Source organism: Hemiscyllium ocellatum, chromosome 1, assembly GCF_020745735.1.
Source record: "Hemiscyllium ocellatum isolate sHemOce1 chromosome 1, sHemOce1.pat.X.cur, whole genome shotgun sequence".
Lineage (NCBI taxonomy): Eukaryota > Metazoa > Chordata > Chondrichthyes > Orectolobiformes > Hemiscylliidae > Hemiscyllium > Hemiscyllium ocellatum.
In genome coordinates this window covers 92,938,648-92,955,468 of record NC_083401.1, presented here as the reverse complement: position 1 = coordinate 92,955,468, position 16,821 = coordinate 92,938,648, and positions in this window count along the sequence as shown.

Sequence of the window (16,821 nt, the reverse complement as noted above, 5' to 3'; positions counted from 1 at the left end):
AATTTCTTCTCTTAAATGTTCAATAATCTTTGAAATTCTCCACTACAGAAGTGTTGGCAGCTGGGTTATTGAATGTATTCATAGCTGAGTTAGACAGATTTTTGATTTACAAGAGAGTCTAGGATTATGGAGAACAGGCTGGAAAATGATGCTATGTTCACAGTCAGATCACTTTGGAATAATCAGTTGTGCAAATATTCTGATGAGTAAAGACCTTCACAGCATCTTGCAAAGTGGTACAAATGGTGGAGCTGGGCTTTAGGTCAGAATATAGCATGCAGGCTAACATTTTTAAAAATGAATTCCATTGGAAAACACAGACTTGGTTAACTGAAGTTAAGATTATTGTGTTTTGTACATTCTCATGTAAGAGGAGGGTCTGATGTGTGCCTTTTGAACTACCTGAAGTAGCTCACTATCCCTCCATTGTTTCTTGACTTCTGTGGTGCCTGACAAAAGTGAGTGTGCATGTAAGTGCAAGCAATGGTAATGCCACAGTAGAGGACATAAATATGAATGATAAAGCTGCAAACAAAAAGTTCAAAAATCAGTCAAGGAACAAGCTTTTTAATTTACCCTTCAGAACAGTGGGAAGATGATTTAAATCAACTTCCAGACTCCTGCTTGTAATTGACTTTAAGTTGGGTGGTCAGTGTTCCGAACACAGAATGGAAATTTGAGTATTTCCACATTCTATAACCTTATTTCAACGTATTTGCCATTGGTAATAAGACACTTCTGGTGTTAGACAGAAATTACTTGAAAATTGTGCAGGGGAAACAATGGCCTAGTAGTATTATCACTTGGCTATTAACCTGGATACCTAGGTAATGTTCTGGGGACTTGGGTTCAAATCCTGCCTTGACTTTGAATTCAATAAAAATCTGGAATAAAGACTCTAATGATGACCACAAATTCACTGCCAATTGTTGGAAGAACCCAGCTGGTTCAGTAATGTCCTAAAGGGGAGGAAACAGCCCTCCTTTTCTGGTCTGGCCTACATGTGACTCCAGACCCAAAGCAATGTGATTGACTCTTTACTGCCTCTGGGCAATTAGGATGGACAATAAATACTGGGCCTAGCCAGCAATGCTCACATCCTCTGAGTAAGTTTAAAAAAAGACAAAATAATTGGGTGCATTATTGGTAAATTCATTTTTCTGTCCTGTCCTGACTTAAAATTGGAAAGGTAGAACTCACTTCTTTATGAATTTATTGCCAATGAAGAACAACAAGGAGAAACCCTTTCCACATAGTGTATTGACTATTATTATGCAATATCTGAAGACAGGGATGTATATAAGACAGACCTGCATAATCTGACCAAAATAAAAGATTGACAGATCTCTTCCAAAATTCAGTCCCTGTTCTCCATTTTGTCAACATGAAATGAATACATAGAACCCTAGAATAAATCACAGAACGGTTATCTGGGTTGGCCATTGTGGGCCCTGGTGAGTGTTGTGAAAGTTAACGTTACTGAAACGAATTAAGGGCATTCCTGCGGCAACTAATACTACCAGGATGCCTCTTCTCTCGGTCAAAGTGCCCTATAAAGGGGCTGCCACTTCCAGTCACTGATAAAAATGTCTGCTGAAGCATGAAGTGGCACTCGATTGTCTCCATAAGCAACCCGATTATGCTCTAGGTGGACAGGCCTCTGTCATTGTTTTCTCTCACTGACAAAATGCACAGAGGAAGAAGATGTTGAGCAGTCCAGCCGACACCTATTTATGCATTTTTCTGGCCTTTCAGCCTGTCCCCAAAAGGGTGGTAAAAATGCAGCATAAACGTGGCCTGAAAAATGCTGCTGTTAATTTTTCTTCAAACATAAAATCATTTCAAAGCTTTGGATGACTTTCCATGCGATTTGGTTTACTTCAGTAGTCTTTACCTATTCCTTTTCTGTATTTTGTTCATTTTTACATTGCAGCATGGTACATAACTGAGTAAAATCTTTGGATTTCCCATGAATTCAGACAGTGTCATGCTGACATTAACTTGCTGTCTATCCCTGTGAGCTTGCCAACAATGCTGCTATAAGGAAATGAACCATTAGGAGTGCATGTGTCACCTAAAGCAGTGAACCATTTATTTACAGCTGTAAAAACAGCACCAAGCTCATGATTTAGTGCCCCTGTGAGATAATCCTTTGTTACTGGGTGGTTTGGATTCTCAACAGTCCTGTGTAAAGCAACAAGATTTGAGTCACTTTGAAGGGACCCTTATCAAAATGCTCAAACAAATATGAAACAATAATACTGGAGACTCATTTAAATTGTCAGATACATAGAAACAATATGCTACCATCCATGGTACAATTATATAGCCTGATTAATTCCAAGAATGTATTTAAATTGGAAGAGAGTGACTTATCAAGAATGTTATGTGTAGTTCAGGCCAATGGTTATGCGGTGCACTGCTTTCCTCTCGCATTTTTAGTGGCAGCTTTCAATTCTTGTGGGACTAAACATTCCAGACTGTTTATTGAATATTTGACACTTATTGTCAGTTGCCACACAATGAGGTGTCTGATGTAAAGAAGTTGTACTGAACTCTCACTTGTAAAAGTGAGATCCAATAATATTTGATATAACATGAAATAAACATAAATACATTGTTTAAAGCTGCATTTAAATGCAAACTTGGGTTGTTCTCAGATATGTACCAAGAAAGAAACAAATGTTTGGTACTTTTTATTTATCTTGATGGAAACACCTGAGGAGAACTAACAACAAGAAATTATTAGTAGGTTAGTGAGTGGTAAGAAAATAAATGAAGCTCATTCTTTAAGCCAAGGAAGGGAATGTAATTTATGTTTGCTCGCTGAGCTGTAGGTTTGATATCCAGACGTTTCATTACCTGGCTAGGTAACATCATCAGTGGCGACCTCCAAGTGAAGCGAAGCTGTTGTCTCCTGCTTTCTATTTATATCTTTCTCCTGGATGGGGTTCCTGGGGTTTGTGGTGATGTCATTTCCTGTTGGTTTTCTGAGGGGTTGATAGATGGCATCTAGATCTATGTATTTGTTTTTGGCATTGTGGTTGGAGTGCCAGGCTTCTAGGAATTCTCTGACATGTCTTTGCTTAGCCTGTCCCAGGATAGATATGTTGTCCCCGTCGAAATGGTACTAGGATTCCGAGGGGTCTTAGTAGTCTGACTGTCATTTCTGAAGCTTCTTTGAAAATCCTAGTAGCACACACACCCACCAACACCCTCAAACAAAAACTAATAAACTTAAAAGACCCAGTACAACCCATGGACAAAACCAACGTCATCTACAAAATTCCATGCTAGGACTGCCACAAACACTACGTAGGACAAACAGGAAGAAAGTTAGCCACCAGGATACACAAACACCAGCTAGCCACAAAAAGACACAACCCTCTCTCCCTCGTAGTCCTACACACGGATGAAAAAACCCACCATTTCGATTGGGACAACACATCTATCCTGGGATAGATCTGAATGTATAGGCTGCATTAAAAAAAGGTATGACAAGGGGTATTCACCATATCCTAAAGGTAGGTGGATTGTCACAGGTGATATCAGTTCATCTTAGGACAAGTAACATTGGTACATTTCTGGAAGTACACGTGGCTGTGAGTAACTAGATTTTGTCCTTTACTGAGCAAGAATCATCCAAGACAATAAAGAATATGAAGACTTATGCAGTCACTTGTATCGTAAGATATTTGGACAGCATTCTTTATCCTTTCATGGTCTTCTCTCTAACATTTTAATTTACCCATGGTGGCACTGAGCTACAGATATTCCTTCAGAAATGTCACAGTTGCTGCCAGACCTGCTGAGTTTCTGCAGCAATTTCTGTTTTTGCTTGTTTCAAGTCTCCAAGGTCTGCCATTCTTTGTTTTATTCCTTCAGAATTACAGTGGTTTGAAAAAAGTTCTTTATCTCTTAAAGAATCAACCAATTCATGTATGTACTTTGAACTCCTGAAACATCTTTAAAACTGATGCTATAATTATTTATCTTTTCAACAATTTTGTACTTTGTATCCAGCAGCTGATATATTGAAGGTCCCAAAAGTACAGAAGTTATCATCTTTCTTTTTTACATCTTTGTAACTTCCAATCCAGTCTTTAAACAGATAGTCATTTAGGTCTCTTTGTGGAGGAGCTAATTGACTGAGCATGGATTTCTTTAGTTTGAAGTTGCTGCATAAATTTCCGAAGAAGTATCTGATATGTTTTTAACTTTAGTTAATTTTGAACTCATGAGTTCTAATTCTGTTCAGATTTTTCAGCAGCCTGCTGAAGTCAGTATTATCTGTATCCTTCATCGTTTCACGGACCAAGTCCATGCTCCCACTCAGTCTGTTTTTTCACAGTAAAAATAAATTGAGTGAGGTCTGATTTATTTTTATAAATTTATTTCTTGAGAAAAAGAAGTTCCAAAATAGTTTGGTTGTTTTAAGGGATTCATACTGAAGATAGCAGCTGTAGTTTCCCTTGGTTTTGTTTGAACATGGCCACCAAAGTGGATTCTCTGCTGGGTGTAGTTGCTGGGTATTGGGAAGATGTGTGTGATTGTGGATAATGGTCTGTTGATATTTAAATTGAATGACCCCTCTCTGACTCTGCATGCTATAACAGGCTCAATGGTTTAACCATAGCAAATCACAAATGCATTCCCATGCAACATCAGGGTTGTTGTCCTGAAGACCCAAGGTGAGGTTTCACCTGCTGGCCATATACTTCAGCAATGTGTGGATACCATTCCCAAAACGTCCTCTCCACTGGGATTGGAAATCCACAGATAATGCCCAGATTACCAGATTTACGGAACATTTGAGGAGCCCCAGATGATTATAAACAGTGATTATAATGTCTTTCTGAGCTTCTGTGGTATTCTACTGAAGGTTGAGTGGGAGAACCCTCATTTATGTTCAGACTAATTAAGTTTAATCAACTGAAAATCATACCTCACCATTTGCAATAAGTGCTATTGGCATGTAAAGTTGATGAAAATGTATTCCCTAATTTACTTTTATTCTTTAGGCAGATTCCAATAAACTGCTTTTGTGTATTGTCCCAGAACCAATTTTAATGTGATATGCAGCTCCAAGTTAACATATCAGGCCTTTCTTTTTTGAAATATTAATTTATCCATCAGGATCCTCAGGTGTTTTTGTTCAGTTCCTGAAACTAAAACTACCTAGATTCTCATCCATTTCCACCCCCTCTCAGATTGCTGTAGCTCCTCAGTTCCCTTTGTGCTTTCATATCAAATCCTGCACTGACCTCCTGAGATGTGACAAATCTCGAGGAAGCTGACTGGGGGGTCTCCCAAACCTCAGACTTGTTATGGTGCAAAAGGACCATCGTTCCCCCACCACCTCTTCAGACATCTGCTGGGTTTTGGTAACAACGCAGGCAGCGTATTTATAGAGTGAGTCATCGTAGAACTTGCAAATATTTTTCAACTCTGAGTAGAAACAACTGTATCTTTTAAAAATTATTTAAATATAATCCACTTGAATCAAATCACTGAGAATCCCTTAATCAAAACACTGAGCAATATTAAAAATACCAAAAGCATGTTGCACTGTATGAAGTACAGTTTGTTACAATGACATTAATAACTATTGTTCTCTCACTGTCAATCTATCTTTATTATTTTGCTAATCATTAGAGATTATCTGAAAAATACTTAAAGCTGATGCTGTGGAAGATAACTACTTATCTGTTTAACAATTTTGTAGTTTGTAGGGCAACATTTTGAACTTGGGCAGTGAATGCCAGATGCGGATCTCACGGCAATGAAATTCACAGGAGGGACCAATACAAGGTTGAAACCATCTGTAACCAATGTCTGACACATAGACACGAACCTCCCCAAATTTTGGTGAACTGTTTGTATTTCACGGAGTCTCATGTTTTCTCCATGAGCCTTGGCGGATCCTCTCATGCAGCTCTTTGCTACTCGACTCATTAATTATGTATCGAACAAAAACAGCAATTGTTGGAGAGACTCAGCAGGTCTGGCAGCATCTGCAGAGAGCAAACAAAGTACGTGCTTGAGTCCAGTCAACCTTCTTCAGAACACTAATGATGAACCCGGCCTTCATGGTGCCATTGTCATACAATTTTGCGTTCAGCAGCAGTGCAAGCGCTTTCTGGTTCCAGGACCTCATGGCCTTCATGCCCAGGGTGCTATATTTGAACCCCTGCTGCACATCATTTCAGACACAGCAAGCCTGGTGTGAAGTAACTACCTGAGCAGTCCGGTTCCCGTGGTCTGGGGAGACACACAGATGTGCCACAACACTAAATGTCACCATTTTTTCTCCACGACTTCACATTAGGGTAACTCTGCTACTGCACCAAAACTCATGTTCTATCACTTTCACCATTGCATGCAACCTCTTTCCTCAATAGCTTTCACTCCACTCCATCCCAGCAAACCTCTGAGCTTTCCTACCCTCTGCACTTACTGTTCACCTGCTCACTATACTTCACCACCTTCCCTGATGGAGTAGCCACCAGCTGCCTCTAGTCATCCTTGCCTGGACGAAGAGTAAAAATGTGTTGCTGGAAAAGCGCAGCAGGTCAGGCAGCATCCAAGGAGCAGGAGAATCGACGTTTCGGGCATGAGCCCTTCTTCAGGAGTGTGCCAAGCAGGCTAAGATAAAAGGTAGGGAGGAGGGACTTGGGGGAGGGGCGTTGGAAGTGTGATAGGTGGAAGGAGGTTAAGGTGAGGGTGATAGGCCGGATTGGGGCGGGGACGGGGAGGTCAGGAAGAAAATTGCAGGTTAGGAAGGTGGTGCTGAGTTCGAGGGTTGGGACTGAGACAAGGTGGGGGGAGGGGAAATGAGGAAACTGGAGAAATCTGAGTTCATCCCTTGTGGTTGGAGAGTTCCTTGGCGGAAGATGAGGTGCTCTTCCTCCAACCGTCGTGTTGCTATGGTCTGGCGATGGAGGAGTTCATGGACCTGCATGTCCTTGGTGGAGTGGGAGGGGGAGGTGAAGTGTTGAGCCACGGGGTGGTTGGGTTGGTTGGTCCGGGTGTCCCAGAGGTGTTCTCTGAAACGTTCCGCAAGTAGGCGGCCAGTCTCCTCAATATAGATGAGGCCACATCGGGTGTAGCAGATGCAGTAAATGATGTGTGTGGAGGTGCAGGTGAATTTGTGGCAGATATGGAAGGATCCCTTGTGGCCTTGGAGGGAAATAAGGGGGGAGGTGTGGGCGCAAGTTTTGCATTTCTTGTGGTTGCAGGGGAAGGTGCCGGGAGTGGAGGTTCGGTTGGTGGGGGGGTGTGGACCTGACAAGAGAGTCACGAAGGGAGTGGTCTTTTCGGAATGCTGATAGGGGAGAGGAGGGAAATATATCCCTGGTGGTGGGGTCTGTTTGGAGGTGGTGGAAATAACGACGGATGATGTGATGTATATGGAGATTGGTGGGGTGGTAGGTGAGGACCAGTGAGGTTCTGTCCTGGTGGCAATTGGAGGGGTGTGGCTCAAGGATGGAGGAGCAGGAAGTGGAGGAGATGTGGTGGAGAGTATCGTCGATCACGTCTGGGGGGAATTGCAGACTTTGAAGAAGGAGGCCATCTGGGTTGTTCGGTATTGGAACTGGTCCTCCTAGGACCAGATGCGGCAGAGACGAAGGAATTGGGAATATGGGATGGCGTTTTTACAAGGGGCAAGGTGGGAGGAGGTGTAGTCTAGGTAGCTGTGGGAGTTGGTTGGTTATAGTAAATGTCCGTGTTGATTCGGTCGCCCGAGATAGAAATGGAGAGGTCTAGGAAGGGGAGGGAGGAGTCTGAGACAGTCCAGGTAAATTTGAGGTCAGGGTGGAAGGTGTTGATAAAGTGGATGAACCGTTCAACCTCCTCGTGGGAGCACGAGGCAGCGCCGATACAGTCATCGGTAGAGATGGGGGGTGGTGCCAGTGTAGCTGCGGAAGATGGACTGTTCCACATATCCTACGGAGAGGCAGGCATAGTTGGGGCCCATGCGGGTACCCATGGCTACTCCTTTGGTTTGGAGGAAGTGGGAGGATTGAAAAGAGAAGTCGTTCAGAGTGAGGACCAGTTCAGTCAGTCGAAGGAGGGTGTCAGTGGAAGGGTACTGGTTGGTGCGGCGGGAAAGGAAGAAGCGGAGGGCTTTGAGTCCTTCGTGATGGGGAATGGAGGTGTACAGGGACTGGATGTCCATGGTGAAGATAAGGCATTGGGGACCAGGGAAGCGAAAATCATGGAGGAGGTGGAGGGCGTGGGTGGTGTCCCAAACGTAGGTGGGGAGTTCTTGGACTAAGGGGACTTTCTCGCCCACCCTCTGACGACCCCTTCTCCTGCCTCCAACACACCCCATCCACCTGGACACCCCGTGCTGGCCTCTTACCCACCCTCGATCTCTTCATAGCCAACTGCCGCCGCGACATTAACCGCCTCAACCTGTCCACCCCTCTCACCCACTCCAACCTCTCACCCTCGGAATGTGCAGCTGTCCACTCCCTCCGTTTCAACCCCAACATGACTATCAAACCTGCAGAGAAGGGAGGTTGCACACTGTTCTGATGCCATCTCATAACTACTCTGACTTTCAGGTCAGGAATTAGTGTCATCTAGTTTTTTATTGATACCTGGCCGAATAGCAATCTTAGGTAATAAGGAAATGTTAATGTGTGCCTACAGGACTCTCATCATTCACGAGTGAGATACTCATCTTGCTGTTGATACCTTAAGGGAAACTCTCAATCTCACAAACATGGATATTTTATCTTTGCTGAATTCCAAATTTTCCACATGTCTCACAAATGCCTAAGTCATTCAAATACTGGGAAGTTTCTTCAAACTGGCACCGATTGAAGAGCAAAATCCTGCTTGGCAAAATGACAAATGACCTCAAAAGTACTCCATTATGATCCTCAGAACATTTCAAAACTGCTCCAAGTATCCAATAGTGGTACCCTCACTGGGAGAAAATAAAATTAACAGAGGAAGTGATTCAGGGAAGGAATTGGTTGCTATTGCTTTAATACAACAGGAATGTCATTCTGACTTCTGCTCCTGAAATGAACTCTGCATCATCAAGCAAAGTGATAATAGTCATGCGTTGATGAAAAGATGTATTTTAGGCTATCCACAAATTATAGCAGTTTCCTTTCATTGTGGAATGAATTTGCAGGAGATGATCACAAGTTAGTTGCTATTTAAGATACACACATGTTAAATTTGTCAGGATGACTACATTACTGCTTTACGTTTGAAATAAGGTAAAATACACGCCATTTAGAATTGTTAACTGTATTCTAGCCCATGGTCACTAATTATCATTAAATTTTTCAATTAAAGGCTGCTTCATAATCTGTTTCAGTAATGATTAGTGAAGTTGCACATGGTCCCATTACGAACTGATAGATGTTTTGAGGCTGGAAGTAAAATTAGAAACATTTCTGAAATTAGGAGCAAATCATTGCTATATTATCGTTAATAATTTAAGACTGCAAATTTTAATTTAACAAACCTTGATTCTATTCACACTGCTATTAGAGGATAGACTGCAGGCATACCAACAAATGGGTTATTGTTTGACCTATGATTAGGAATAAGTGCACTCTATTACATCTTTTGATATATAATGTAATTACATTCCTCACCCTGTCTGAGTGATTTCTCAGTATTAATAGTTCATGTACTTATTGTTGGTTATCTAGTGGAAGAAATGTTTGTAATGTTACATGGTTTTAAATCTCAGGAAATATCTGGTTTTATTCAGAATGACAAAGTGCTATTTCATGTATTAAACTCTTTGCACAGGATTACTTTCTGTATGTGAGGTTTGCCTTAGCTTGGTTGTATTTGGTTGATATTATGTAGACAGCATTGTGTTGTTAAGTCGTTCGGTGATTAATTCCAGGCAGAACTAAGTTCATATGGTGGTGTAGAATCGGGTGGCTTTCATACTGCTCTCAGAAATGTTCAAGGTGTGTGCCAAATGTTGCTTGTAATTTAAACCCTTTTGTTTTGCCTCTCTTATTCTTTGGCAGAAGAATTGTCTGGATTGGATTCCGATCATGCCACACCAGTAAAATAATTCTGATTCTCTTGACCTTTTCAACATGAGTGTTATGAAAAATCATATCCAGACCTGTTAATGTCCTTGTTTCTCCCCAACTGGACCTCCCTGGTACAGCCTTCTTCTTGTTCTGATTTTTGTATTTGGAACGTGGTCTGAAAGCACAGCCACAACAAACACAATGAACGTGACACCACGATGGAAATGGGTTTGATTTCCCAACACACAAATACGATCTTTAACTCATCTTGATCAAAGGGATTTCTACATAATTCATTTAGCTACACAGTAAAATCACATTTCAGACAATTTAGTAATATTTTAGGAACATAAGGAATAAACGTAGCTGGGTTTTTTGTGATCAACAAGTTGACAGTGGGATGAATTTTCATTCTGGTGAAGGGAATGTGACATTGAATTGAATTGAATTGAACTGATTTGAATTGAATAGAATTTATTGTCACGTAGGCAAAGTGAAAAGCTTTGTCTTGTAAGCAATACAGGCAGACCACGGCACGGTGGCACAGTGGTTAGCACTGCTGCCTCACAGCGCCTGTAGACCCGGGTTCAATTCCCGACTCAGGCGACTGACTGTGTGGAGTTTGCACGTTCTCCCCGTGTCTGCGTGGGTTTCCTCCGGGTGCTCCGGTTTCCTCCCACAGTCCAAAGATGTGCGGGTCAGGTGAATTGGCCAAGCTAAATTGCCCGTAGTGTTAGGTAGGGGATAAATGTAAAGGTATGGGTGGGTTGCGCTTCGGCGGGTCGGTGTGGACTTGTTGGGCCGAAGGGCCTGTTTCCACACTGTAAGTCTAATCTAATCTAAAAAAAAAACCACATAGTTTGGTAGCATAGCTAAGTAAATAATAGGTTAACAGCAACAAAAACAAAAACATAGTACAGGCGAATGTAAAGAGTTTGTGAGTCCATTCAGAATTCTAACAACAGCAGGGTAGAAACTGTTTTGAAACTGGCTGGTGCATGTGTTCAGGCTTCTGTGTCCTCTGATCCTGCACCTTCTCCCCGATGGTAGAGGTTGTAGAAAAACATTGCCAGGGATGCCATAGAGATCAGTTCCAGGTCCTGACACCTGCAAAAAGTGTTCTGACACACTAACCATTAGTTTTTAAAGGAATTCTTAATTTGGACAAGGCAGTATGGACTTGATGTCCAATTTAGGATGGAAAGCAGATTGCTGAGTTGGATGGTGTATAAGAGGGCCTTCTTCAGCTTCAGATGGAATCATAGAGCTATAAGGCATGGAAACAAACCCCTCAGTCTAATTCATCCATGCTGATCGGATGTCTTAAACTAATCTAGTCCCATATGCCAGCATTTGGACCATATCCCTCTAAACGCTTCTTATCTGCATATCCATCCAGATGCCTTTTAAATATTGTAATTGTCTCAGCCTCCAACACTTCCTCTGGCAGCTCATTCTATACACACGAGTAAAAAATGAGGTCTGCAGATGCTGGAGATCACAGCTGCAAATGTGTTGCTGGTCAAAGCACAGCAGGCCAGGCAGCATCTCAGGAATAGAGAATTCGACGTTTCGAGCATAAGCCCTTCATCAGGAATCTACACCAACTTGTGTGTGAAAAAGTTGCCCCTTAGTTCCCTTTTAATTACTTTCCCTCTCACCGTAATTAGACCCTCTAATTCTGAACTCCCCTACTCTGGGAAAAAGACCTTGGCTGTACACATTATCCATGCACCTCATTATTTTATAAGCCTCGATAAGGCCACCCCTCAGCCTCCGATGCTCCAGGGAAAATAGCCCGGCCTATTCAACCCTGGCAATGTCCTTGTAAATCATGTCTGAACCCTTTCAAATTTAACAACAGCTTTCCTACAGCAGGGAGACTAGAATTGAACACAATATTCCAAAAGTGGCTGAAGCAATGTCCTATACAACTGCAACATGACATCCCAATTCCAACACTCAATGAACTGACCAAGAAAGGCAAGCATACTAAATACCTTTTTCACTATCCTGTCTACCTGGGACTCCACTTTCAAGGAACCTCTAGGTATTGTTGGTCAGCAACACTCCCCAGGACCCTAACATTAATTGTATACATCAGCAGTCTAGCTTCCAAGTTGCTAATCTGAATGCAGAGAGTTAAATATCACACGACACAAAGTTATAGTCCAACATGTTTATTTGGAAGTACAAGCTTTCAGAGCACTGTTCCTTTGTTAGGTAGAGCAGGATCAGAGGACATAGAATTTATAGTGAAAGATCAGTGTCAAACAACTGATGCGATATATTGAACAAACCTTCCGAAGATACACAAAGCCAACACTCCTGGACGTCCCACTGTATCAGGCACTGGGACCCTGTGTGAGAACCTCCCTGGCTATGTCAAGAGCATCTTGAAACCCATCGTACAGGGGACCCCCAGTTTCTGTTGCAACACTACAGATTTCTTACAGAAACTCATCACCCACGGACCAGTCGAACAATGAACCTTCTTTGTCACAAGGAATTTTCAGCGCTCTTCACCAGCATCCCCCAAAATGATGGCATCACTGCAATAGCCTCAGGTACTCAACATCAACAACTGCCAATCTCCAAACACTGTCCGACAATTCATTTGCTTTATCCTCAGCCACAGCGTCTTCATGTGGTATTGAATTGAATTGAATTGAATTGAATTTATTGTCACGTGTACCAAGGCACAGTGAAAAGCTTCATCCAAGGCACAAAGAAAACAGCCTTGGGGGACCAGATTTGCATCCCAATATATCAACATTTTCATATACATGTTTGAACAAGACGTCTTTGCTGTACAGAGCCTCCAATCAGCAATATACACCAGGTACAGTGACAATATTTTCTTTCTCTGGACACATGATGAGGAGTCACAGAAAGACCTACACAGTGATAGCAACAAGTTTCTTCCCACCATCAGGCTTACCATGAACTACTCTTCAGTATCTGTCTTATTCTTGGACACATGCATCTCCATCAAAAACGGGCCCTTCAGTACCACACTCTACTGCAAGCCCATAGATAACCTCATGTTGCTGCACTTCTCTAGCTCCTACCCTATATGTATTAAAACAGCCATCCTCTATGGACAAGACCTACGCATTCACAGCATCTGTTCAGATGGGGAGGAATGTGGCAGACACCTGAAGGTGCTGAAGGACACCCTCATAAGAACAGGATACAATCCTCAACTCATTGACCGCTAGTTCCCATGTGCCACACAAGAAACCATAATAACCTCCTCAGGCGACAGACACAGGATGCAACTGATAAGGTACCCTTCAAAGTCCAGTACTTCGTGGGAGCAGAGAAACTATACCATATTCTTCACAGCCTGCAAACATCATCGATGACAATGAGCACCGCGCCAAGATCTTTCCTCCACATCCACTTCTCAACTTCAAACAACCACCAAACCTTAAACAGACCATTGTTCGCAGCAAACTGTCCAGCCTTCAGGACAACATCGACCACAACACTGTACAACCCTGTCATGGCAACCACTGCAAGATGTGTCAGAGAGTTGGTATGGATACCAGCATTACACATGGGCATACCATGGAGTTAAAAATGTGTGGTGCTGGAAAAGCACAGCTGGTCAGGCAAAATCTGAGGAGCAGGAGAGTTGACGTTTCAAGCATAAACTCTTTATCAGGAATGCACATTCCTGATGAAGAGCTTATGCTCAAAAATGTCAATTCTCCTGCTCCTCGGATGCTGCTTAACTAGCTGTGCTTTTCCAGCACCACCCTTTTGAACTCTGATCTCCATCATCTGCAGTCCTAATGTTTTCTACATGGGGACATCACCTACCATGTATGCGGCAGATACTCATGTGACTTGGTCAACGTTGTCTATCTCATCCGCTACAGGCAAGAATGCCTCGAGCATGCAACATTAGCGAGACCAAGCAGATGATGCGGCAATGGATAAATGGACACCACACAACAATCACCAGACAGGGATGTTCCCTCCCAGTCAGGGAACACTTCAGCAGTCAGGGACATTCGGCCTCAGATCTTTACGTGACCATCCTCCCAGGCGGACTTCAGGATAGGTAACCACACATAGTCGCTGAGCAGAGGCTGATAGCCATGTTTGGTATCCATGAGGATGGCCTTAATCAGGATCTTGGGTTCATGTCACACTACAGGTGACCCCACTACTGTATATACATGTGCACACACAGACTGACACACACATCCACACATACTCTGAGAAACAATTACACAGACCACACACACACACATCCACACATACTCTTACACACAATTACACACACCACACACACACATCCACACATACTCTTACACACAATTACACACACCACACACACATATACACAAACAAACAAGCACACAAGCACACATCCACACATACTCTTACACACAATTATACACACACAGACCCTCTCTTTCAGACACACCCACACTCACAATCATGCAGAAGCCCTCACAGGGATACACTCTGTCACATTCATGCACATACTCTGCACACACCCAATCTCATATGCACGCACACACACACATTAGAACACAGAACATTACAATTTTCTCTCCCTCTCTCCCACACACTCACAAACACACACACACACACACACACACACATGCACAAATATTCTCTCACTCTCTCTCCCTTACACACATGCGCACACACACACACACTTTAATTTATGGGGTGAATTTGCATTTGCAGATTTGTATTTGCAGATACATTCTATATTGTTCAAAAGCACAGTAAGTCTCCATGACATTTTATAAATTCCTACATTGGAAATAAAACCAGTCAGACTCAAGGCTGGGATACCGACAGACTCAAACCTCACACCTTTTAATGCATTGTCTGAGCTGAGATGTTACCTTTATTTATAAAACCTTAAGTTATCTCAGGAATGTGACTTAAATGAAGTTCTGGAATTTACATATTAATGAATCAAAACCTGCAGTCTACCCTAAGTGATTAAAGATTTAACAGCAATCTATTTGTTTTTAGAGTAGATTCCCTACAGTGTGGAGACAGGCCCTTTGGCCCAGCAAGTCCACACTGACCCTCAAAGTGTAAACCACCCAGACTCATTTCCCTCTGACTAATGCACCTAACATTATGGGCAATTTAGCATGGCCAATTCACCTGGCCTACATATCTTTGGACTATGGAAAGAAACTGGAACACCCAGAGGAAACCCACACAGACACGGGGAGAATGTGCAACTGCCACACAGACAGTCATTTGAAGCTGAAATCAAACCTGGGTGCCTGGTGCCACTCTTGTTCAATGTATTTGCATCAGTTGTATGACACTGATCTTTTTCTATAAATTCTGTACCTTGTGATCCTGCCCCATTAGCTATCTGACCAAGGAACAGTGCCTCGAAAGCTTGTATTTCCAAATAAACCTGTTAGACTATAACCTGGTGTTGTGTGATTTTTAACTTTGTCCGCCCCAGTCCAACAATAGCACCTCCACATCACGAATGTAGAGGGGGAGGGAGGGGAGGTATATTTTCGCCTCAGTTCTGTTTAATTATTTATGGCTACAGTACAAACAAAGCACTGGAGAGAATCTGGACAGGGATGAAAAGAAATTACAGCAAACTTTGTTTTAACCGGCACATTATGATCTGGCATTCTCGAGGAACTGGCAGAAAGCATACAGCTCAAATACCAGGGGTTTAATGTTATTATCACAATGTCTGAGGAGTCAGTTGAGGGTGCGAGTGTGAAGGCTGCCTGCTGGTAAGTTTTATTTAAGACAACATTGCATTATTATTTAAGTGACTTAAGCTGTAAATAAATTATAACAATGATGTATTACATATCTATTACTCAGTGTGAGTTTTTACATTCTTTCTGCATGCATCTTGGTCAACTGGACTATTTGATCAACTGACACACTCCTGGTCCAACAGGTGTTGGTTAATAAAACGTTTGCTGTAATTTAGAGACTCACAGCACAGAAACAGATCCTTCAGTCCAACTCGACCTTGCCACTCAAACTAAACTAGTCCCACTTGCCTGTGTCTGGCCAATGCCCTCTAAACCTTTCTTATTCATGTACCTATCCAAATATCTTTTAAATTTGTAACTCTACCTGCACCCATCACTTCCTCCAGCAGTTCATTCCACAATCGAACCACCCTCTGTGTGAAAACATTGACCCTCAGGTCCCTTTTAAATCTTTTTTGCCTCACCTTAAAAATGCTCTGTAATTTTGAACTCCCCTACCCTGGGGAAAATAACTTTTCTATTCAGCTTATCTATGCACCTCATGATTTTATAAATGTCTATAGTATCATCCTTCAACCGCTTATGCTCCGGTGAAAAAAATCCCAGCCTATCCTTATAACTCAAATCCTTCATTCCCAGCACAATCCTGGTCAATCTTTTCCGAACACTTTCCCATTTATTAATATCCTTCCTCTAGTGACCAAAACTGGAGACAGTGCTCCAGACGAGGGCTCACCAGCATCCTGTACAACCTCAACATGACGTCCCAACTCCTATAGTCAATGGTCTGAACAGTAAAAGCAAGCATGTGCAACACTTTCTTAACCACCCTATATACATGTGATGTCAAACTCAAAGTATTATGTACCTGAACTCTTAGGTCTGTTTGTTCTACAGCTCTACCCAAGGCCCTACTTTTAATTGTACAAGTCCTGACCTAGTTTGTTTTTCCAAAATACAATACCTTGCTTTTATCCTAATTAAACTCCACCTACTGTTCCTCAACCCATTGACCCAATTGATTAAGATCTCTTTGCAACCTGAGATAATCTTCACAG